This window comes from Jaculus jaculus, chromosome 4, assembly GCF_020740685.1.
Source record: "Jaculus jaculus isolate mJacJac1 chromosome 4, mJacJac1.mat.Y.cur, whole genome shotgun sequence".
NCBI classification, from domain to species: Eukaryota; Metazoa; Chordata; class Mammalia; order Rodentia; family Dipodidae; genus Jaculus; species Jaculus jaculus.
Genome location: NC_059105.1, coordinates 121437448 through 121462151, shown reverse-complemented (window position 1 = coordinate 121462151; position 24704 = coordinate 121437448). Strand labels below are relative to the sequence as shown.

At 40.6% G+C, this 24704-nt stretch overlaps 1 pseudogene; it reads left to right on the top strand.

Moving 5' to 3' along the window:
* LOC123460253 overlaps positions 1 to 24704 on the top strand; it is a 90630-nt pseudogene that overhangs the window by 4556 nt on the left and 61370 nt on the right.

Below are 24704 nucleotides of genomic sequence, written 5' to 3'. Positions count from 1 at the left end.
CATATCTTATGATTATGCATACAACTTATCAAAAAGACTGCTATTTTTCCAAGAATAGCATCACACTAAACACTATATATTTAAGACTGAAACTTCTATACACATGTTCTCTCTGACTCCAAAGCAGCACATGCCTCTTAGACATTCTCTTGTTATCATACACCCATTGTGGTCTCACAAATTTTTGTTTGAGCAGGGTAATATAATCACTTAACTATTAAACAAATTTAACCAGTTTCAGGGAACAAGTTTCATAATCAGTAAAGGAACATTAACATTAGCTTCTCCTAACAGAAGGGGAAACTCATATGTGGGAATAGTTGCAAGCCTGGAAAAATACTTCTAAAGGAATAGACTATGAAGTCAGTAATAAACTCAAATATGAATTATGTTTCTAGTGCAACATCAGTCTCCTTACTAGACTAACAGCTGTTCTGCCATGTTTGTTGGTAGTACTAATTAATATTCAGACCATACTGAAGAGTTCAAATCACATGGAATTCTGAAAAACTAGAATGATTATTTTTACTCTGAAAATGGTGCTATAAAACTCAATTATTTTCTTAGCTTCTTCAGTGTCCTACCATCTTCATTTAAACATGGTCACCTGCGATTCTTCCCTGAGGAAGAGAAAACCAAACCCAGTGAGCTGTGACCTCATGTGCTTTACCAGCTGCAGCCTGTGTCGGCTGCCGTGGGGGCTACTTGAACACAGCCCAACTGGAGAAAAACAAAAACTTCAAATTTTGACAAGCGATTTTTTTTTTTTTTTGGTAGCATCAAGCTTTCTAAATAGAAAACAAATAAAAATATAAAACCAGATGGTCATTTTTATGACAACCTGACTTAGGGTTTACATAGTCTGTAAAAGACCCTATAGACAATTGTTTCTTAAAGATGCAAACTGTAGTATTCTTACTAATGTTAGTGTTTTACTTCATGGAAATTTGTGACACATGACATCAAAGAGAACTCCAAGTCATATAAGGTTATAAAATGCCACTGCTTGTAAGAGAAACATAAACTCCAATGTTTTCAAATATATTTTTTAAAAATATTAAAGCTCAGCTGGGCGTGGTGGTGCACAACTTTAATCCCAGCACTTGGGAGGCAGAGGTAGGAGGATTGCCGTGAGTTCGAGGCCACCCTGACACTACAAAGTGATTTTTCAGGTCAGCTTGAGCCAGAGTGAGACCCTACCTCAAAAAAGAAAAAAAAAAAATTAAAGCTCTAGTTCTGTTTATCAGTTGCTAATTTAAATAGTATTTGAACTGATGAAGAGGGCTTATCTGGGCTAAATAACTTTGATAACCTTATAGTATAGTGAGGTTCTAAGAAACTAGACATGGATGACCTTAACCAGAACTGATTATTTCTGACTCAAATAACTAGGCAGCAAAAATCTACTACAAAAATCTTCCTCCAGTTCCCAGAAAACTGCTTACTGTCCCAGTTTAAAACTTTCTGCCATCAGAGGCTAAGCAGATAAAAGTGAAAATAAAATGTTTTTTTAGTCTCTTTACCTAAATACACTCTTCAAAAATCTTATGGAGGGCTGGAGAGATGGCTTAGCGGTTAAGCGCTTGCCTGTGAAACCTAAGGACCCCGGTTAGAGGCTCGGTTCCCCAGGTCCCACGTTAGCCAGATGCACAAGGGGGCGCACGCGTCTGGAGTTCGTTTGCAGAGGCTGGAAGCCCTGGCGCGCCCATTCTCTCTCTCTCCCTCTATCTGTCTTTCTCCCTATGTCTGTCGCTCTCAAATAAATAAATAAAAAATGAACAACAACAAAAAAATTTTAAATATTAAAAAAAATCTTATGGAAAAGTAATGTCTAAACAGTATTTTTATCATTTGATCTATCAGCCAAAAAGTAAGTACTAATTTCCTGTACAGAGGAAATTCAATTGCAGTATTTAAAAGATCAGTCCTGTAGTCTTAACACCAAGACATGAAAAAATTTGCAAATCCAAGATGATGCTTAATATGAAAGGCACAGTTCAAAAATTTGTGTTCATTGTAAAGCTAAAATTTTGTTACTGCAAAATCCTCCATTTAGTCTTTCAGTCACTGGAAGCTGCTACTAAAAACAGTACATCTTTAAAAGGGAGGAAGAGAGACAGGCAGTGAAGGAGAGTGAAGTCAAATACATATAACAGTTTGAAATAAGCAGTCATTTTTTCCTAGGGATCTCAAGCTATAAGAACCTTTTTGTACATTCCTTTATGGATCTGAAGCTAAATGAACATGTTCTACCTTCCCTTCCACTTTAAAGAGCGTCCTCTAGTGAGAGTAATTCCTTTAAGTTACTGTGAGTGTTATGCCATGGCAGCAGCTTCAATTTCCTAGGCTAGAGTAACTAAGTAACCTCACAAGAATATTCATACATGACAACGGGCTAAAAATGCAGGGCAATTCCTCCATACACTTGCTCAAGGAGAAAAACCATCCTTTTAAAAGATCACCATCAGGTACACTCTGTACCTGTTTTGCTTTATACCACTGGTGACTAAAATTAAAATAGTTTTGCAGTGAGGTCTTATTTTCTTTCTGCTTGCAAGTATATACACATTGTAAAACTATTCTGTGTCACATGATTTTATATGAAATCAATACAAAAATGACCTACACAATCAACACATTAACTTTAATACTGCACATTATTTATCTTGATCGCAGTGGTGATAACCTCCTTGTCGACAATCTTGTGAGCTGAGGAGCTGATTCCCATTTTCACAGATACGCTCTCCAGAGCTGCTCTGACCTAGGTCTGGAGGCTCCAGTCTGCCCGTGGCCAGACGGGAAAGCGCGCACTGCTGGACCGTCAGCCCTGTCCGGGCTGGCGACACCGACCTTCTCTGTGGGCGCGGTCCTGAGCCCCGAGGAGACGCGGTGCCGCCGCGGCTTCCGCCTCAGTGCCGCTCCTCAAAGCCCGCCGTCCCGGTAGGAGGCTTGGACCCGAGGTCACTCTCGGCGGGCCTGCGGGCGGGGCTCGGACACTGCGGGACGTGCGGCAGTTTTCCTCGTCTCCGCGACGCTCGCCTCCACATTCAAGCCCAGGGCCTCCATCCAGGGCGGCACCTGCAGAGCAGAGCAGAGCAGCCAAGCACGATCCCGAGCCCGTGGCGCCCTGACTACACACCGGCCCATCCTGACTGACTAAGGCTCGAATGAGTTTCCGGACTTTTTGTTTGTTTGAGGTTCTCCAGTGCAAACCCAGGCACTCTCCCGTTTGCTCCACGCGGGAAACGCGTGGAAGTCAGATTTCAACAAGTGGGGGTGCGGGAAGAGTTTCTGGGCTTGCAGCCGGTGTTCCCTGCGGCGCCAGGAAGTCGGGCCTTTACTTCCATCATCGGAACGGCCATGGTGAAGGGAAGTGGACACGCCAGAAACAAGAGGAGGAGGAAGAAAGGAGGAGCAAGGGGTTGAAGGAGGAAGGCCCTCGGCCGCAGTCATCTGCTCCCTAAAAGATTTTTTTGAATTTAATTTTTTGTGTGTTTGTTTGTTTACTTTGTTTTTGTTTTTCTGAGGTATGGTCTCGCTGTAGCTCAGGCTGACGTGGAATTCACTATGTAGTCTCAGGGTGGCCTTGAACTCGTGGAAATCCTCCCGCCTCTGCCTCCCAAGTGCTGGGATTAAAGGCGTGTGCCATCACACCAGGCTGAAAATTTTTATTTACTTATTTGGGAGAGAGAGTAAGGGTGCACCAGGATCTCCTACTACTGCAAACAAACTGCAGACACATGTGCTGCTTTGTGCATTTGGCTTTATGTGGGTACTAGGGAATCAAACCCAGGCCACCAGTCTTTGTAAGCAAGCACCTTTAAGTGTGAGTCATTTCCCCAGCCCCACTTTAAGCTTTCCTCTTGTGGTACTTTGAATATATAGCCCCCAATATATTTAGTGTTTTGTTAGTTTGTACTTTGGATCTGCAGCCACCTGCCTAGAGGCAGTGTCTTTGGGTGGATGTTAAGGTGTGGTGGTGGGTTTGAGATTTCAATCTAAAGATATGCAAAGTGTGTCTAGCTGGAGTTCCTGAAGTGTGCTGTGCTGTGTGGCTTTTGGCTTTTAGCTTTTTCTCTTTCTGCCTGTTTTTTTTTTTTTTTTTTTTGTTGTTGTTTTATTTGAGAGCGACAGACATAGAAAGACAGATAGAGGGAGAGAGAATGGGCGCTTCGGGGGCTCCAGCCACTGCAAACGAACTCCAGACGGGTGCGCTCCCTTGTGCATCTGGCTAATGTGGGACCTGGGGAACCGAGCCTCGAACCAGGGTCCTTAGGCTTCATAGGCAAGCGCTTAACCGCTAAGCCATCTCTCCAGCCCTCTGCCTGGTTCTTTAAGAGGGGGCCAACTTCTACCATTATGGAATTTCCCATGGATCTGTAAACTTCAGTAAACCCTTCAGTAACTGTGACTGTTCTGGAAGTTCATCTCAGTGAACCTGAATCTGTTATACCTCTTTAACTAGGTTTATTGCTTGGTATTTTTTAAAGCTATTATGAATAAGAGTTGTTTTTTTTTTTAAACCTGATTCTTTCTCAGCAAGTTCATTATTGGTATATAGAAAAACTAATGATTTTTGTATATTGATTTTGTTTTCTGCTACTTTTCTGATAGCATTTATCTAATCTAAGAATTGTATTGTGAAGATGTAGCAGATAGCCCCAGGTTCACTGAGATGAACTTCCAGACCAGGTACAGATATGGAGGAAGGGATTTATTGAAGCTTATAGATCCAGGGGAAATTCTATAATAGCAGCAGAGCTGGCCTGCTTTCACAGGACCAAACACACACAGAGAGAAGCGCAAGCCTAAAAGCCAAAAGCCACACAGCTCAGCACACTTCAGGAACTCCAGCTACCACACTTCACATATCTATAGATTGAAATCTTTAACCCACCACCACACCTTAAGATCTGCCCAGTGACACTGCTTCCAACCAAGTGGCTGCAGATACAAACTACAAACTAATAAAATACTGAATATATTGGGGGCCATCTATTCAAACCACCACAGAAGCCTATAGGGTTATTTAAATATGGGATCATGTTATATGCAAATAGAGATTATTTGACTTCCTTTTGTTCCACATGTATCACTTTTATATTTTTTTCTTATTGTGATGGCTAAGATTACAAGTGCTATATTGAATAAGAGCACACCCATGTCTCATTCCTGATTTTAGAGGATGTTTTTAGTTTTCTCCTATTCAATATAATTTTGGCTATAATGTCATATTCACCCTCTATTATGGTATTCCTTCTATTCCTAGTTTCTTCCAGGTTTTAAAATAAATTATTTTTATTTTTCAAGGTATCTATCTATCTATCTATCTATCTATCTATCTATCTATCTATCTATCTCAGGCTGGCCTAGAACTCACTTTGTAGTCCCTGGATAGCCTCAAGTTCACAACCCTTCTACCTTTGCTTCCTGAATGTTAGGATTAAAGGCAGGCACCATCACCCCTGGCTTCTTACAGGTTATTATCATGAAGGGAGTGTTCTGAATATATTGAGACAATCATATAATTTTTTGCTCTTAAATTAAACTTATGTGCACTTATTGATTTTCATATGTTGAACCAACCTTGCATCCCTGGAATGATCCCAATTTGGTCATGGTGTATTATCTTCTTGCAACAAACACTTTTAACCATGGAGCTATTCCCCAGACATAATATGTATGATTTTCTTAGTGTGTTCTTCAATTCAGTTTGCTAGGAGAATTTATCTGTTGTTTGGGGGGGGGGGCAGGGGAGGCAGGACAACCAGGGACTCTAGCAGCTACAAACAAACAACAGATACATGTGCCTGGAAAATTGAATGTGAAAGGAATGGGATGATCCCTCTGTGCAATATACAATGGCCTCTCTGTATCTTTGTTTCTAAATATCTTTGTGATTACATAGCATACAATGTTTCCTGCCTCAGTTCCCCCTATGTGACATCTGTAACCTTATGACTTCTTGTAATACCCTCTCCTTGTTTAACAGTTTGTAATTTTGTGGTTTAACTCCAGATCCTATTTTTACTATAAACATCATGTGGTTGAGTGTCCTCAGTGTCTGTCTCCTTCACCCTTGTGCTGATACCATGTTCACTAAGGTAGCAGCATTCTTGCTCATTTTCCCCATTCCTCTGTGGTTTCAGCTGGGCCAGTGCACTGGGTCATTTATCTCCTCAGGACCAGCTCTTGTCTGAAAAAGAGAAGCAGATTCTCCAATGGAGAGTAAAGTCAGCACTGGTTAAATGGGGTAACCATTATTAAATTAGAGAGAATTTAAAGGGTGTAGACCCTCTTATAGCCCAAGATTAGTAGGAGCTTGACAATGGAAAGCATAATCATTATCTAGATATGATTCTGACTTGTTTCCCAGTTCCAGATATGGTTACCTTTGTACTGAGTGGATCTGTTAGCCAATCCAAGAGCAGTTGGTTACCCACCATGACTGTGTGCCACTATCACACTTGTGTGAGCATCATGTCAGATTGTTTGCTTCTAAGGAGCTTAGACTTTGAGTTGCTTGGACAGATGTTGGTCATCCCCCCCCACACCCCCCCAGCGGTAGCTCATGTAGTGCCTTCCAGCACTAGATGGGATAATTGTCTGAGGACTGGCTCTCTTCCAGATTCTAACCAGATCTCTCCATGGTCTGTGCCAACAGCACATGGTGATTTCAGCAGTAGGGTCTTACCATTAACCTCTGGTAGGTAATCAAGTGCTCTGACAGAAGTCTGTCTTGTTTGTTTTGGGACACCTTGTAGGTCTCTTCAATCAAAAGGTTATTGTGGATATTAACCACATCTCCATGCTGCACTGCCTACACACAGTCCAGTGAAGGGTACCTGCACCAGGGAATTGAGAGGAGCTGGGAAACGGGTCTGGCCTACTTACTCTGTGCTGTGCCCACCTGAACCTATTTCAAATATTTTTATTAATTTATTTGCAAAGAGAGAGAGAGAATGGGTATGCCAGGGCTTCTTGCCATAGCAAACAAACTCCATGCATCACTTTATGCATTCATTTTTCTCCTATTACACAGGTCTTGTGTAGATAGCATCAGGCCATAAATATCAAGATTACCCTAGTGGCTATGTGCCTTTGGCAAACATACATGTGGTGGTTTGTCTTGTTTTTGTTGTTACTGTTCCTTGTTTGTTTATTACCACCAATTTCTTTATGTTTCTTTTTAACTTCTGTTGACAACCTTCCTACATACAGACAATGTACCATGATGTATAATCTCTCCCTTTTCCTCTACCCTTACCCCCTTCTACCTTCTTTCTAATAGTTGTTTTTACTAATTTCTTTCTTTTTTTTCAAGGTATAGAATTGTCGGGAATTCAATATGTAATTTCAGGGTGTCCTCAAACTCATGGCAATCCTCCTACCTCTGCCTCCCAAGTGCTGGGATTAAAGGCATGTGCCACCATGCCCAGCTTTACTAATTTCTTTTTTCTTTCCTGCCTTTCTTTCTTTTTTTTTATTTTTAAATTTTTATTAACATTTTCCATGATTATAAAAAAAGATTCCATGGTAATTCCCTCCCTGCCCACCCCCACACTTTCGCCTTTGAAATTCCATTCTCCATCATATTTCCTCCCCATTACAATCATTGTACTTACATATATACAATATCAACCTATTAAGTATCCTCCTCCCTTTCTTTCTCTACCCTTTATGTCTCCTTTTTAACTTACTGGCCTCTGCTACCGAGTATTTTCATTCTCATGCAGAAGCCCAATCATCTGTAGCTAGGAACCACATATGAGAGAGAACATGTGGCGCTTGGATTTCTGGGCCTGGGTTACCTCACTTAGTATAATACTTTCCAGGTCCATCCATTTTTCTGCAAATTTCATAACTTCATTTTTCTTTACCACCGAGTAGAACTCCATTGTATAATTGTGCCACATCTTCATTATCTACTCCTCAGTTGAGGGACATCTAGGCTGGTTCCATTTCCCAGCTATTATAAATTGAGCAGCAATAAACATGGTAGAGCACGTACTTCTAAAGAAATGAGATGAGTCCTTTGGATATATGCCTAGGAGTGCTATAGCTGGGTCATATGGTAAATCAATCTCTAGCTGTCTTAGGAACCTCCACACTGTTTTCCACAATGGCTGGACCAGGTTGCATTCCCACCAGTAGTGCAGAAGGGTTCCTTTTTTTCCACATCCCCGCCAACATTTATGATCATTTGTTTTCATGATGGTGGCTAATCTGACAGGAGTGAGATAGAATCTCAATGTAGTTTGAATCTGCATTTCCCTGATGACTAGTGACGTAGAACATTTTTTTAGATGCTTATATGCCATTCGTATTTCTTCTTTTGAGAACTCTCTATTTAGCTCCATAGCCCATTTTTTGATTGGCTTGTTTGATTCCTTATTATTTAACTTTTTGAGTTCTTTGTATACCCTAGATATTAATCCTCTATCAGATATATAGCTGGCAAAGATTTTTTTTTCCCATTCTGTAGGTTGCCTCTTTGCTTTTTTCACTGTGTCCTTTGCAGTGCAAAATCTTTGTAATTTCATGAGGTCCCAAATCTGTGGTTTTATTGCCTGAGCAATTGGGGTTGTATTCAGAAAGTCTTTGCCGGGCTGGAGAGATGGCTTAGTGGTTAAGCGCTTGCCTGTGAAGCCTAAGGACCCCGGTTCGAGGCTCGGTTCCCCAGGTCCCACGTTAGCCAGATGCACAAGGGGGCGCACGCGTCTGGAGTTCGTTTGCAGAGGCTGGAAGCCCTGGCACGCCCATTCTCTCTCTCTCCCTCTATCTGTCTTTCTCCCTGTGTCTGTTGCTCTCAAATAAATAAATAAATAATTTAAAAAAAAAATTTAAAAAAAAACAGAAAGTCTTTGCCAAGACCAATATGTTGAAGGGTTTCCCCTACTATTTTCTCTAGCACTGTCAGAGTTTCAGGTCTGATGTTAAGGTTTTTAATCCATTTGGACTTAATTCTTGTGCGTGGCGAGAGAGAAGAATCTATTCTCATCCTTCTGCAGATATATATCCAGTTTTCAAAACACCATTTGCTGAAGAGGCTGTCTCTTCTCCAATGAGTATTTTTGGCATTTTTATCGAATATCAGGTGGCTATAGCTACTTGGGCTTACATCTGGGTCCTCTATACTGTTCCACTGATCTACATGTCTGTTTTTGTGCCAGTACCATGCTGTTTTTGTTACTATGGCTCTGTAGTATAGGTTAAAATCAGGTATGGTGATACCACCAGCCTCTTTTTTGTTGCTCAGTATTATTTTAGATATTCGAGGTTTTTTGTGATTCCAAGTGAATTTTTGGATTGTTTTTTCTATTTCCATGAAGAAAGCCTTTGGAATTTTGATAGGGATGGCATTAAATGTGTAGATTGCTTTAGGTAAGATTGCCATTTTCACAATATTGATTCTTCCAATCCAGGAACAAGGGATGTTTCTCCACTTTCTAGTATCTTCTGCAATTTCTCGCTTGAGTGTTTTAAAGTTCTCATTGTAGAGATTCTTTACTTCCTTGGTTAGGTTTATTCCAAGGTACTTTATTTTTTATTTTATTTTATTTTTTAATTTTTATTAACATTTTCCATGATTATAAAATATATCCCATGGTAATTCCCTCCCTCCCCACCCCCAACTTTCCCATTTGAAATTCCATTCTCCATCATATTTCCTCCCCATTACAATCATTGTAATTACATATATAGAATATCAACCTATTAAGTATCCTCCTCCCTTCCTTTCTCCACCCTTTATGTCTCCTTTTCAACTTACTGGCCACTGCTACGAAGTATTTTCATTCTCACACAGATGCCCAGTCATCTGTAGCTAGGATCCACATATGAGAGAGAACATGTGGCGCTTGGCTTTCTGGGCCTGGGTTCCAAGGTACTTTATTTTTTTTGATGCAATTGTGAATGGGAGTGATTCTCTGATTTCATCCTCTGTGTGTTTGTTGTTAGCATATATGAAGGCTACAGATTTCTGGGTATTTATTTTGTATCCTGCTACATTGCTATAGGTTTTGATCAGCTCTAACAGATTGCTAGTAGAGTCTTTAGGGTCCTTTATGTATAGAATCATGTCATCTGCAAATAATGATAACTTGATTTCTTCCTTTCCAATTTGTATCCCTTTTATGTGTGTCTCTTGCCTTATTGCTATGGCTAAGACTTCCAAAACTATATTAAATAGAAGTGGGGACAGTGGACACCCTTGTCTTGTTCCTGATTTTAGTGGAAAAGCTTCCAGTTTTTCCCCATTTAGTAATATGTTGGCTGTAGGCTTGTCATAAATAGCCTTTATTATATTGAGATATGTTCCTTCTATTCCCAGTCTCTGTAGGACTTTTATCATGAAGGGATGTTGGATTTTGTCAAATGCTTTCTCTGCGTCTAATGAGATGATCATGTGATTTTTGTCCTTCAACCCGTTTATGTAATGTATTACATTTATAGATTTGCGTATGTTGAACCATCCCTGCATCTCTGGGATAAAGCCTACTTGGTCAGGGTGAATGATCTTTTTGATATACTCTTGTATTCTGTTTGCCAATATTTTGTTGAGAATTTTTGCATCTATGTTCATGAGGGAGATTGATCTGTAATTTTCTTTTTTTGTTCTATCTTTGCCTGGTTTTGGTATCAGGGTGATGCTGGCCTCATAGAAGGAGTTTGGTAGGATTCCTTCTTTTTCTATTTCCTGGAAAATCTTAAGAAGCAATGGTGTTAGCTCTTCCTTAAAAGTCTGGTAAAATTCAGCAGTGAATCCATCCGGGCCTGGGCTTTTTTTAGTTGGAAGATTATTGATAACTGTTCGGATCTCCATGTTTGTTATAGATCTATTTAAGTGATTAATCTCTTTTGATTTAATTTAGGGAGGTCATATAGATCAAGGAAATCATCCATTTCTTTCAGATTTTCATACTTTGTGGAGTATATGCTTTTATAGTATGTCCCTATGATTTTTTGAAATTCTCTCGAATCTGTTGTGATGTTACCTTGTTCATCTCTGATTTTATTAATTTGTGTCTCTTCTCTCTTTCTTTTGGTCAGATTTGCTAAGGGTTTATCAATCTTGTTTATTCTTTCAACGAACCAACTCTTTGTTTCATTAATTCTTTGGATTGTTCTTTTTGTTTCTATTTCATTAATTTCTGTCCTAATCTTTATTATTTCTTCCCATCTACTGACTTTTGGTTTGCCTTGTTCTTCTTTTTCCAAGGCTTTAAGGCGAAGCATTAGGTCGTTTACTTGCGACCTTTCTAATTTCTTAATATAGGCACTTAAGTCTATAAATTTACCTTTTAGAACTGCCTTCATTGTGTCCCAGAGATTTTGGTATGTTGTGTTCTCATTGTCATTTGACTCTATAAATTTTTTGATTTCCTTTTTGATTTCTTCATTGACCCATTCATCATTTAGTAGTGTATTGTTTAGTTTCCATGATTTTATGTATGCTCTATAGCCTTTCTTGCTACTGACTTGTAGTTTAATTCCATTGTGGTCAGATAGAATGCAAGGAATTATTTCAATTTTCCTGAATTTGTTAAGATTTGCTTGGTATAGCTGGGCGTGGTGGCGCACGCCTTAATCCCAGCACTCGGGAGGCAGAGGTAGGAGGATCGCTGAGAGTTCGAGGCCACCCTGAGACTACATAGTGAATTCCAGGTCAGCCTGAGCCAGAGTGAGACCCTAACTCGAAAAACCAAAAAAAAAAAAAAAAAAAAAAAAAGATTTGCTTTGTGTCCTAATATATGGTCTATTTTAGAGAATGTTCCATGTGCTGCTGAAAAGAATGTATATTCTGCAGCCTTTGGATGAAATGTCCTGTATATATCTGTTAGGTCCATTCCTTCTATTACCTCATTTAGTCCAGCTGCCTCTTTGTTTATTTTTTCCTGGGATGACCTGTCAATTGATGAGAGTGGGATGTTAAAGTCACCCACCACCACTATGTTTGGTGTTATCTGTGACCTTAATTCTAATAGTGTTTGTTTGACAAATTTGGGAGCCCCCATGTTAGGTGTATATATGTTTAGGAATGTAATGTCCTCCTGTTGGAGTGTGCCCTTAATCAATATAAAGTGACCTTCCTTATCTTTCTTGACTAACGTTGGACTAAAGTGTACCTTGTCCGATATTAGGATAGCAACCCCTGCTTGTTTTCTAGGCCCATTTGCTTGAAACACCGTCTTCCAACATTTCACCCTAAGATAATGTCTATCCTTGGTAGAAAGGTGAGTTTCTTGGAGACAATAAATTGTAGGATCCTGCTTTTTAACCTAGTCTGCAAACCTATATCTTTTCGTTGGGGCATTGAGGCCATTGATATTAAGAGATATTATTGAAAGGTGTGTATTTATGTTTGCCATTTTTTTGTGTGTATGTGTGGTTCTGGTTCTACCTGTGCTCTCTTCTGTTAACTAGTATTTGAGTATTGCTTGTTTTTTCTAGGTTCCTTATATGTGTGCTTTTCCTTTTCTTCAGCATGGAGGATTCTAACAAGTATTTTCTGTAGAGCTGGTTTTGTCTTCAAATACTCCTTTAACCTGCTTTTGTCATGGCATGTCCTTATTTCTCCATCTATTTGAATGGATAACTTTGCAGGATAAAGTAACCTTGGTTGACAGTTGTTATCTTTCAGAACTTGGAATATATCACTCCAAGCCCTTCTGGTTTTAAAAGTTTGTGTTGAATAATCTGCTGTAATCCTGATGGGCTTGCTTTTGTAGGTAACTTGATTTTTCTCTCTACCTGCTTTCAATATTTTTTCTTTGGTGTGTGTGTTTGGAAGTTTGATTATAATATGGCGAGGAGAGGTTCTTTCTGGGTTTTGTCTGGCTGGGGTTCTAAAGGCTTCCTGTATCTGTATTGGCACCTCTTTCCCAATTTGGGGAAAATTTTCTTCTGTGATTTTGTTGAAGATGCCTACTATGCCTTTGGAGTGGAATTCTTCTCCTTCTACTATGCCCTGAATTCTAATATTGGATTTTTTCATAGTGTCCCGAATATCTTGAAATTCCCACTCATACTTTTCTTGTTTATTTTTTATTTATTTATTTATTTGAGAGCGACAGACACAGAGAGAAAGACAGATAGAGGGAGAGAGAGAGAATGGGCACGCCAGGGCTTCCAGCCTCTGCAAACAAACTCCAGACGCGTGCACCCCCTTGTGCATCTGGCTATCGTGGGACCTGGGGAACCGAGCCTCGAACCGGGGTCCATAGGCTTCACAGGCAAGTGCTTAACCGCTAAGCCATCTCTCCAGCCCCCACTCATACTTTTCTATAAGCTTGTCTTTCTCTTTGTTGGACTGTATTAGATCTGTCACCTGGTGTTCTAGCTTAGATATTCTGTCCTCTCCCTCATCCATCCTACTGGTGAGATTTTTCTATTTCATTAACTGTGTTCTTCATTTTTAGTAATTCTGATTGGTTTTTCTTTATTATTTCTATTTCCTTATTTTTGTCTTGTATTGCCTTCTTTATTTCACCAAATCTGTGTCCTGCGTCTTCGTTGATTCCTTTGATTTCCTTTTTGATTTCTTCTTTGATTCTTTTGATTTGTTCTTTGACCTCTTTGAACATATTTATAATCATTCTTTTGAACTCTTTCTCAGGCATTTCCTCTAACTTGTTCTCACTGGAGGACATTTCTGATGCATTAATACTTTTAGGTGGATTTATATCGTCTTGCTTTTTAGTGTTTCTTGTGTTATAATGTATATATTTTTGCATCTTCGATTAAGTTAATGCTTGGATTTTGTAGCTAGCTGGGCATTCTTAGCTGTATCAATTGATTTGATGTTATATATTTTAAGGGTAGGATCTTAAGGTGTTAGTTGTGGCTCTTAAGACTCTCAGAGTATCTACAAAGGTGTTCCTAGGGTTGAGTTTCCCTGCTATGGGAGTATTCAAATAGGCTGAGTGGAATAAAATGCAGGTAGATTCTAAAATTTAACTAAACACTGTACACATTCAATCAAAAACAACTCCAAGTGTGTATGCAAGAGTAGTTATTATAATGACCAGATCCTCTATCAACAAAGAGGTTAAGATTTCTGGTCTGTTGAGGGATTCAAGTCAGCTTGCGATCAAGTGAGACCCTTACCTGGTGCAATCCCAGTTACCTTGGATGATTTTGGTCTCAATCAAGTTGCTGCCAGGGTTGTTGGGCTGCTCTTCTTATTTCTGGAAGTGGGCACTGGCTTTTCCTGTGGGGCAAACCGAGCCTGGCAAGTGTGGCCCTGCAGATCAGCACCCCTGCTGCTGGAACTGCTGCTGCTCAAGCTGCCGCTGCTGGGTCTGTAGCTGTTGCTGCTGAAGCTCTTGCTTCTGGGCCTACCACTGCTGCTGCCTCTGCTGCTGCTGTAGCTGCCACTGTAGGAGCCACCACTGCTGCTGAAGCTGCTGCTGCTGTGTCCACTGCCACTGCTGCCACTGAAGCTGCTGCTGCTGCTGCTCCTGTGTCTGCTGCTGCTGGGTCTGCCGCTGCTGCTGCGACTGGAGCTGCTGCTGCTGGGGATGCTGTTACTGGTGCAGGAGCCACTGATGTTGCTGCCAAACTCTGGTCCTGCTTGGGTCCCGCTGTTGGCTCAAGTTGGTGTGGCCGGGTCCCGGCACCGCTGCTCTGTTCGCTGGAGCTGGGCTCAGGTGTGGGGGAGGGGAGAGAGCCGCAGCTGCTCTTGTTCTCTTGCTGTTCCACCTGTTCTTCTACCTCGTGGTCTGCTCCTCCGTTGCTCACTGCCGCTTTCCCTTCACATTTCCTGAGTTGCGGAGAGCGTGGTGTGAGGGGAAGCTCCCGCACCTGGCTTTTCCTGCAGCTGGAGCTGAGCCTGGCCGCTTTCTGTTGCACTGCCGCCGCCGTGATTGGCGGAACTGTTGGAGCCTCTTTTGCCGCCTGTGCGGGCTCTGGATGCTCTGGATCTCTTCTACTTCTCTGCTGCCGCTTCAATTTCCTATACACCTCACTTTTTAGTAAAAGTGTGTATTTTGCTGAGTTTTTTTGGTCTTTTTTCCCCCTTAGGCTGCTTTGGTGTGGTACCTACACCGCCATCTTAACCGGAAGTCTTTCAGCTTTACTAATTTCTTAATGATGCTACAGCCCTAAAACTCTTTCAACATGTGTCCTTCTTATGTTCTATGGTTGCCATGCATTTTGGTTCTACATATATTTTATTTGTTTTCCAAGGAAGTGTCTCACTGTAGTTTAGGCCGACTTGGAATTCACTATATAGTTCCAGGTTGGCCTCAAACTCACCACATCCCCCTACCTCTGGCCTCCCAAGTGCTGAGATTAAAAGTGTGTACCAATATGCCTAGATCTAATGTTTTATTATTTTTATTTATTTCTGGTTTTTTGATCTGCATATATTTTAAATTCTGCAAGATATACTATTATTGTTTTTCTTATTATTTCTTTTTATATTTAATTATTTGTTTATTTTTGGGTTTTTGAGGTAGGGTTTCTAGCTCATGCTGGCCTGGAATTTACTATGCAGTCTCAGAGTGGCCTTGAACTCATGGCAATCCTCCTACCTCTGCCTCCCGAGTGCTAGGATTAAAAGTGTATGCCACCACGCCTGGCTCTTGTTAAATTTTCTTTTTTCTTTTTTTGGTTTTCGAGGTAGGGTCTCACTCTGGCTCAGGCTGACCTGGAATTCACTATGTAGTCTCAGGGTGGCCTCAAACTCTCGGCGATCCTCCTATCTCTGCCTCCCGAGTGCTGGGACTAAAGGCATGCGCCACCACACCCGGCTTCTTGTTAAATTTTTTATTGTGTGCATGTTTGTGTACGTGCACCAAAGTCTCACTGCTGTCCAGGTCTATGTTAGTGGCTGGGGAATTGAATCTGGGCTGGCAGGCTTTGCAAGAAATTGCCTTTAACTTCTGAGCCATCTCCCCAGACCTCCCAGTCATTATTTCTTATAAACAACCTGCTTTTATATTTACCTACACATTATCCTTTCTGTCATTCTCCTTTTCCTTCTGCATGAGCTGATCTCTTGCCCTGTTAGTTATATCTTCCTTCTCTTCCTCCTGCTCTTCTGTCTCTTCCTTCTCTCTCTCTCCCCATAGAGCCATCCTTGGAAAGAATCCCTTCCATTTCTATTTCTATGAAATACCTTTGTTTCACCATAAATTTTCCAGTTAGAAATTAAAGTCTTACATACACTAAAACTTAGTCTTCCTTAGTACTCAGTTCTGTATGCTCTGAACAATACAGCCACATAGCCACAACAAGATCTATACCTGTGCCATAGCCCCAGTACATCATGCCCCCAATAAATCTATGCTAATTGTTTTCTTTGTTAACTTTAGAGATGCCATCCTATCATCTTCCAGATTCTTGTTTCCATAGAGAACCTTTTTAAAAAATTTATTATTTATTTATTTGACAGAGAAAGAGGGAAAGAGAAAGAGAGAATGGGCTCTCCAGGGCCTCCAACCACTGCGAACGAACTCCATACGTCTGCTCCCCCTGTACATCTGGCTAATGTGGGTCCTGGGGAATCAAACCTGGATCCCTTAGCTTTGCAGGCAAATGCCTTAACCGCTAATCCATCCCTCCATAGAGAATTTTTTGACAATTAAATTTCATATTTCATCCTTAACAGTAACTTTTTTTTCTCTGGATGATTTAAGAGTTTTCTCTTGTCTTTCATTTTTAGCAATTGGACTATATAATGTGTCCAGGCATAGGTTTTTGTTGTTTTTTTTTTCATGTGGGGTCTTACTCTCGCCCAGGCTGACCTGGAATTCACTATGTAGTTTCAGGGTGGCCTTGAACTCACGACTATCTGCCTACCTCTGCCTCTCCATGTTGGGATCAAAGGAGTGTGTCACAACACCCAGTCAGGCATATATTGTTTAAAAAATTACTTTATTTATTTGTAAGAAAGATATATAGAGAGATTGGGAGAGGATAGGCATGCCAGAACCTCTTGCCACTGTAAATAAACTCCAGATGCACATACCACTTTGTGTATCTGGCCTTATATGTATACTGAGGAATTGAACCCAGACCAGCAGGCTTTGCAAGCAAGTACCTTTAATTGCTGAGTCATCTTCCCAGCATGAGGCATATATTTATTTTATTATTCTTTTGTTTTTGTTTTTGAGTTAGGGTTTAACTGTAGTCCAGGCAGGCCTCGAACTCACAGAGATCCTATCTCTGCCTCCTTAGTGCTGGGATCAAAGGCATGCCCTACCATGCCCACCTTTTTTCTTTTAATTTTCTTTATTTAATTGAGAGAAAGGAAGGGAAGGAGGAAAAGAGGGACAGAGAGAGAGAGAGAAAAGGAGAGAGAATTAGCATGCAGGGCCTCCTGCTATTGCAAATGAATTCTAGTTGCATGTACCATGTAGCAGACATATTCAGGTTCACTGAGATGAACTTCCAGATCAGGCACAGTTATGGAGGAAGGGATATTTACTGAAGCTTACAGATCCAGAGGACGTTCCATGATGACAGAAAAAGCTGGCTTGATTTCACAGGAACAGAGAGAGAAGCACAAGCCAAAAGCCACACAGCACAGCACACTTCAGGGACTCCAGGTAGGCACACTTTGTATATCTTTAGAATGAAATCTCAAATATACCTTAAGATCTACCCAGTGACACTGCCTCTACCCAGGTGGCTGCAGATGCAAACTACAAACACTACAAAACACTGAATATATTGGGGGCCATCTATTCAAACTAACACACACCATTATGTGTGTCTGGTTTTGAATGGGTACTGGAGAATAGATCCTGGGCTGTCAGGTTTTGCAAGCAAGTACCTTAACTGCAGAGCCATCTCCCTAGCCCAAGGTATAGCTTTATTTTTGTTTTGTTTTGTTTTGTTTTTTCAAGGTAGGGTTTTGCTGTAGCCCAGGCTGACCTGGAATTTACTTATGTAGTCTCAAGTTGGTCTTGAACTCACAACAATACTCCTACCTCTGCCTCTGGAGTGCTGGAATTAAAGTCGTGTGCCATCATGCCTGGCTTAGATTTTGTAAGCATAAACTCTTTTTCTTTATAATTTGTATTTGTGTTCCTTAGTGCTATACTCTAATCAGTCTAGACCCTAGTCCTCAGTCTATGTCCAGAATCAGCTAATGGCCCTAACCATATCATCATTTTCACTATCTCATCTCTGAAAGCTTCTCCTCTTCGGGATTTTATTCTTTCTCATGATCCTTCCACTGCTGATGTCTAGTAGAATAAAATCTTAATAATATATCTGACTTTTCTAGATGTTATATCAGGGACTTGGCCTAATTGTATTTTATCCTAGCCAGAAGAGCAAGTTTGAGTTTTCCTATTTTAATCTTCATTTGGGGAGAGATTTTTGAATGAAAGAATAAGACCGAACAAGTTATAACAGCTCAACATTGGGATTGTGTCCATCACACAGTGCCTGAAATTTCCACATACTAGCCTCAGTTTTCTTCCAGCTGCATATACATACTGCAAAGTGAAGGTAGTTAGACTAAGAATCATACTCAGGCCCATGAAAAATTGCAGAGGAAGCGGCTACACATGAGTATTCCTCCCACTGCTGGCCTGACAGCCAGCTCTAGGGAAACAGTCACAGAAACTGACTAATTAAAACATTTCCAGCCTGGTGTGGTGTCACATACCTTTAATCACAGCACTGGGGAGGCAGAGGTAGGAGGATTGCTGTGAGTTCAAGGCCAGCCTAAGAATACATAGTGAATTCTAGTTCAGCCTTGGGCTCGAATAAGAGCCTACCTCAAAAAAAAAAAAAAAAAATCAAAGCAAAAATGTGGGTTCTTGCTCTGAGGGCCAGCCACGGTTCCCCCTGAAGGCATCCACGTAAGGGGGGTGGTGAGCACGAGAGAAACACACTCCCGGGAAAAAGTTGAATAGCTCTCTCAGTTTTATTGTCAGTGAAATGGGTTTATAAGCATCTGAGGATGGGGGACGGGTCCTAAGGGGATTGGAAGCACCAAATTCATTTCTGATGCCTAATTAGCATATAGGGACATTCATGCTAGCAGGTAGGCAATGGCAGGGTGGGTCAGGTGAACTAGGGTCTCAGGAGGATGGGCTGTGTGAGAGCTAATAAGGAGTTTCCTAGGCAACTGGCCAAAGGTCACAGGCTATAGGCAGAGCCTAAGTGCAGGTGTGCTGGGATTGGAGAGGGAATGGTCTCCTGTTGCCTGGGGGTCCTTGGCCATGCCTAGAAGCTCAGGCCCCTCTTCTGAAGGCTCCAGCCTGTGCCTGGCAGTGCCTGACACAGAAATCCACAGACTACAGAGAATCCAGCAGCAAACCAGACTTGCTAACAGACTCACCAAGACTCAGAAATCAATGTGAAGGAGAGCTAGGAAGACTGTAGAGCCATAGGGTGGGTAGAAATATCTTGAGGGACAACTTCTCTCCTCTGACCAGACTGAGGCCTTAATTACCCAACAGTGAACACCAATAATTCCACTGAGGAGTACCCACAGAAAAAGTGGAATCAAGAGAGGGGATATAAGACTAGAACCTTTGTAAAAATAAAATAAAATATAGAACTGGAGAGGTGGCTTAGTGGTTAAGGTGCTTGCCTGGTAAAGCCTAAGGACCGAGGTTCAATTCCCCAGGACCCACATGAACCAGTTGCATAAGGTGAAACATGTGCCTGGAGTTTGTTTACAGTGGCTAGAGACCCTGGAGTGCCCATTCTCTCTTTCTCTCTCTCTGCCTATTTCTCTCTTTCTCAAAAAAATAACTTCTTTTAAAAAGTATGTATTTTAAAAATAAAAATAAATAAAAGGAATCATACTTGTGGGAACTTTGAGAATTTTGTTTGAGATGCAATGTGAAAGAGAGCTTCCTATTGCTGTATGATTCTCCACTTTATTCTGAGAAATTCCATAGAGTTAAAAAATCCATCAAAATTGGCTCCCTCTGCTGTCTGGAGGCTAAAAACATTGACCATCTCAACCTTTATAGCTTATAGATTTTCTTTCCCTTTATTAAAGTAAATTAAGTGAACACTGAGATAAGGAAAGTACTGTCTTGTCATCTAGCCTGAGCCACAACTGTGTCTTAACTTCTGTTACAGCCTGAAGAGATGGAGTCTCTCTTCTTGGATGACATCAGCTCCATGGTACAGAACAAGGCTATAGAGAATTATCATACCCATGACCATCCAGTTTTGCCACCTGCTCATCTCAGTGGAAAGGAAAGATATAAAGAATGGAGCATTTGCCTCTTTGGAGAAGGTGGCTTTGGAACTGAATAATGCCTATGAAGACTTTGTTCAGGTGGCTAGCAGGTAATGCGTTCAAAGAACTCGCACCCATTGTCCTCACAAACTGTCAGAACATATTGTCAGAACTAGAGACTGATGATGGTGTTCTGGAGAAAGTCATATGTGAAAAAAATATATCAATATAAGAATTGAAGCTGGCTGTGGTGGTGCATGCTTTTAATCCCAGCATTCAGGAGGCAGAGGTAGGAGGATCACTGTGAGTTCGAGGCCACCCTGAGACTATATAGTGAATTCCATTCAGGTCAGCCTGTACCAGAATAAGATTCTACCTCAAATAACCAAAAAAAAAAATTGATATTAAATTTCAGAAACCATTTTTTAAAAATATTTTATTTATTTATTTGAGAGCGACAGAGACAGAGAGAAAGCTAGATAGAGGGAGAGAGAGAGAGAATGGGCGCGCCAGGGCTTCCAGCCTCTGCAAACGAACTCCAGATGCGTGCGCCCCCTTGTGCATCTGGCTAACGTGGGACCTGGGGAACCAAGCCTCGAACCGGGGTCCTTAGGCTTCACAGGTGAGCGCTTAACCACTAAGCCATCTCTCCAGCCCTCAGAAACCATTTTTATTATGGGGCTGAGAACTTTCAGAGTTGTCTAAATATGACTTTCATGTTTGTCATTCAGTGTATTAAGTCTGATTATTAATGAAAATTATACATGAAGATTACTTCCATATTATAATCCAACAACTAAACTGAACTCTTTTTTTTTTTTAATTTATTTATTTGAGAGCGACAGACACAGAGAGAAAGGCAGATAGAGGGAGAGAGAGAGAATGGGCGCGCCAGGGCTTCCAGCCTCTGCAAACGAACTCCAGACGCATGCGCCCCCTTGTGCATCTGGCTAACGTGGGACCTGGGGAACCGAGCCTTGAACCGGGGTCCTTAAGCTTCACAGGCAAGCGCTTAACCGCTAAGCCATCTCTCCAGCCCTAAACTGAACTCTTTAAACCAAAGTTGAATAATGCAACAAAAGTTTCAGATTTTTTTTTTTTTTTTTGAGGTAGGAACTTACTAGTGTAAGTAAGTAAGGCTGATCTGGAAATTACTATGTAGTCTCAGGCTGGCCTTGAACTCATAGCCTCATAGCAATCCTTCTACCTCTGTGTCTCAAGTTCTGGGATTAAAGACTTGAACCACCATGCCCAGTTGTAAATTCTAGTCTTTTTTGTTGTTGTTTGTTTTTGAGGTAGGGTTTCACTCTAGCCCAGGTTGACCTGGAATATACTCTATAGTCTCAGGCTGGCCTTGAACTCACAGTGATCCTCCTGCCTTGGCCTCCTTGAGTGCTGGGATTAATTAAAGGCACATATCACCACACCCTGAAAGTTTTAGATTTTTTTTTTTTTTTGATGAGCATAGTATATACATTTATTGAGACAGCAGCAGACATTACACCCCTAGGGCTCATGACTACTCCTGTTTTAAGTTTTCAGTATCAGGAATGTATTCCCTCCCATGGAGTTGGCCTCCAGTCCAATTAGAAGGCACTTGGTTTCTACCATGACAGATGTGCCACTATTGCATCTGTTGGCTCATTTGGCCTGGCTGGCAAAATCTAAGGTTTGCAGTGTCCACTGTTGAGTATCTTTTTTTTTTTTTTAATTTTTTTTTTCTTTTTTTTTTTTAATTTTTTATTAACATTTTCCATGATTATAAAATATATCCCATGGTAATTCCCTCCCTCCCCACCCCCACACTTTCCCATTTGAAATTCCATTCTCCATCATATTACCTCCCCATTAATATCATTGTAACTACATATATACAATATCAACCTATTAAGTATCCTCCTCCCTTCCTTTCTCCACCCTTTATGTCTCCTTTTCAACTTACTGGCCTCTGCTACTAAGTATTTTCATTCTCACACAGAAGCCCAGTCATCTGTAGCTAGGATCCACATATGAGAGAGAGCATGTGGCACTTGGCTTTCTGGGCCTGGGTTACCTGACTTAGTATAATACTTTCCAGGTCCATCCATTTTTCTGCAAATTTCATAACTTCATTTTTCTTTACCGCTGAGTAGAACTCCACTGTATAAATGTACCACATCTTCATTATCCACTCATCTGTTGAGGGACATCTAGGCTGGTTCCATTTCCCAGCTATTATAAATTGAGCAGCAATAAACATGGTTGAGCATGTACTTCTAAGGAAATGAGATGAGTCCTTTGGATATATGCCTAGGAGTGCTATAGCTGGGTCATATGGTAGATCAATCTCTAGCTGTTTTAGGAACATCCACACTGTTTTCCACAATGGCTGGACCAGGTTGCATTCCCACCAGCAGTGCAGAAGGGTTCCTTTTTTTCCACATCCCCGCCAACATTTATGATCATTTGTTTTCATGGTGGTGGCCAATCTGACAGGAGTGAGATGGAATCTCAATGTAGTTTTAATTTGCATTTCCCTGATGACTAGTGACGTAGAACATTTTTTTAGATGCTTATATGCCATTCGTATTTCTTCTTTTGAGAACTCTCTATTTAGCTCCATAGCCCAATTTTTGATTGGCTTGTTTGATTCCTTATTATTTAACTTTTTGAGTTCTTTGTATATCCTAGATATTAATCCTCTATCAGATATATAGCTGGCAAAGATTTTTTTTTTCCCATTCTGTAGGTTGCCTCTTTGCTTTTTTCACTGTGTCCTTTGCAGTGCAAAATCTTTGTAATTTCATGAGGTCCCAAATCTGTGGTTTTATTGCCTGAGCAATTGGGGTTGTATTCAGAAAGTCTTTGCCAAGACCAATATGTTGAAGGGTTTCCCCTACTATTTTCTCTAGCACTGTCAGAGTTTCAGGTCTGATGTTAAGGTTTTTAATCCATTTGGACTTAATTCTTGTGTGTGGCGAGAGAGAAGAATCTATTCTCATCCTTCTGCAGATATATATCCAGTTTTCAAAACACCATTTGCTGAAGAGGCTGTCTCTTCTCCAATGAGTATTTTTGGCATTTTTATCGAATATCAGGTGGCTATAGCTACTTGGGCTTACATCTGGGTCCTCTATACTGTTCCACTGATCTACATGTCTGTTTTTGTGCCAGTACCATGCTTTTTTTGTTACTATGGCTCTGTAGTATAGGTTAAAATCAGGTATGGTGATACCACCAGCCTCTTTTTTGTTGCTCAGTATTACTTTAGATATTCGAGGTTTTTTGTGATTCCAAGTGAATTTTTGGATTGTTTTTTCTATTTCCATGAAGAAAGCCTTTGGAATTTTGATAGGGATTGCATTAAATGTGTAGATTGCTTTAGGTAAGATTGCCATTTTCACAATATTGATTCTTCCAATCCAAGAACAAGGGATGTTTCTCCACTTTCTAGTGTCTTCTGCAACTTCTCGCTTGAGTGTTTTAAAGTTCTCATTGTATAGATTCTTTACTTCCTTGGTTAGGTTTATTCCAAGGTATTTTATTTTTTTTTGATGCAATTGTGAATGGGAGTGATTCTCTGATTTCATCCTTTGTGTGTTTGTTGTTAGCATATATGAAGGCTACTGATTTCTGTGTATTTATTTTGTATCCTGCTACATTGCTGTAGGTTTTGATCAGCTCTAACAGCTTGCTAGTAGACTCTCTAGGGTCCTTTATGTATAGAATCATGTCATCTGCAAATAATGATAACTTGATTTCTTCCTTTCCAATTTGTATCCCTTTTATGTGTGTCTCTTGCCTTATTGCTATGGCTAAGACTTCCAAAACTATATTAAATAGAAGTGGGGACAGTGGACACCCTTGTCTTGTTCCTGATTTTAGTGGAAAAGCTTCCAGTTTTCCCCCATTTAGTAATATGTTGGCTGTAGGCTTGTCATAAATAGCCTTTATTATATTGAGATATGTTCCTTCTATTCCCAGTCTCTGTAGGACTTTTATCATGAAGGGATGTTGGATTTTGTCAAATGCTTTCTCTGCGTCTAATGAGATGATCATGTGATTTTTGTCCTTCAACCCGTTTATGTAATGTATTACATTTATAGATTTGCGTATGTTGAACCATCCCTGCATCTCTGGGATAAAGCCTACTTGGTCAGGGTGAATGATCTTTTTGATATACTCTTGTATTCTGTTTGCCAATATTTTGTTGAGAATTTTTGCATCTATGTTCATGAGGGAGATTGGTCTGTAATTTTCTTTTTTTGTTCTATCTTTGCCTGGTTTTGGTATCAGGGTGATGCTGGCCTCATAGAAGGAGTTTGGTAGAATTCCTTCTTTTTCTATTTCCTGGAAAAGCTTAAGAAGCAATGGTGTTAGCTCTTCCTTAAAAGTCTGGTAAAATTCAGCAGTGAATCCATCCGGGCCTGGGCTTTTTTTAGTTGGGAGATTATTCATAACTGTTTGGATCTCCATGTTTGTTATAGGTCTATTTAAGTGATTAATCTCATTTTGATTTAATTTAGGTAGGTCATATAGATCAAGGAAATCATCCATTTCTTTC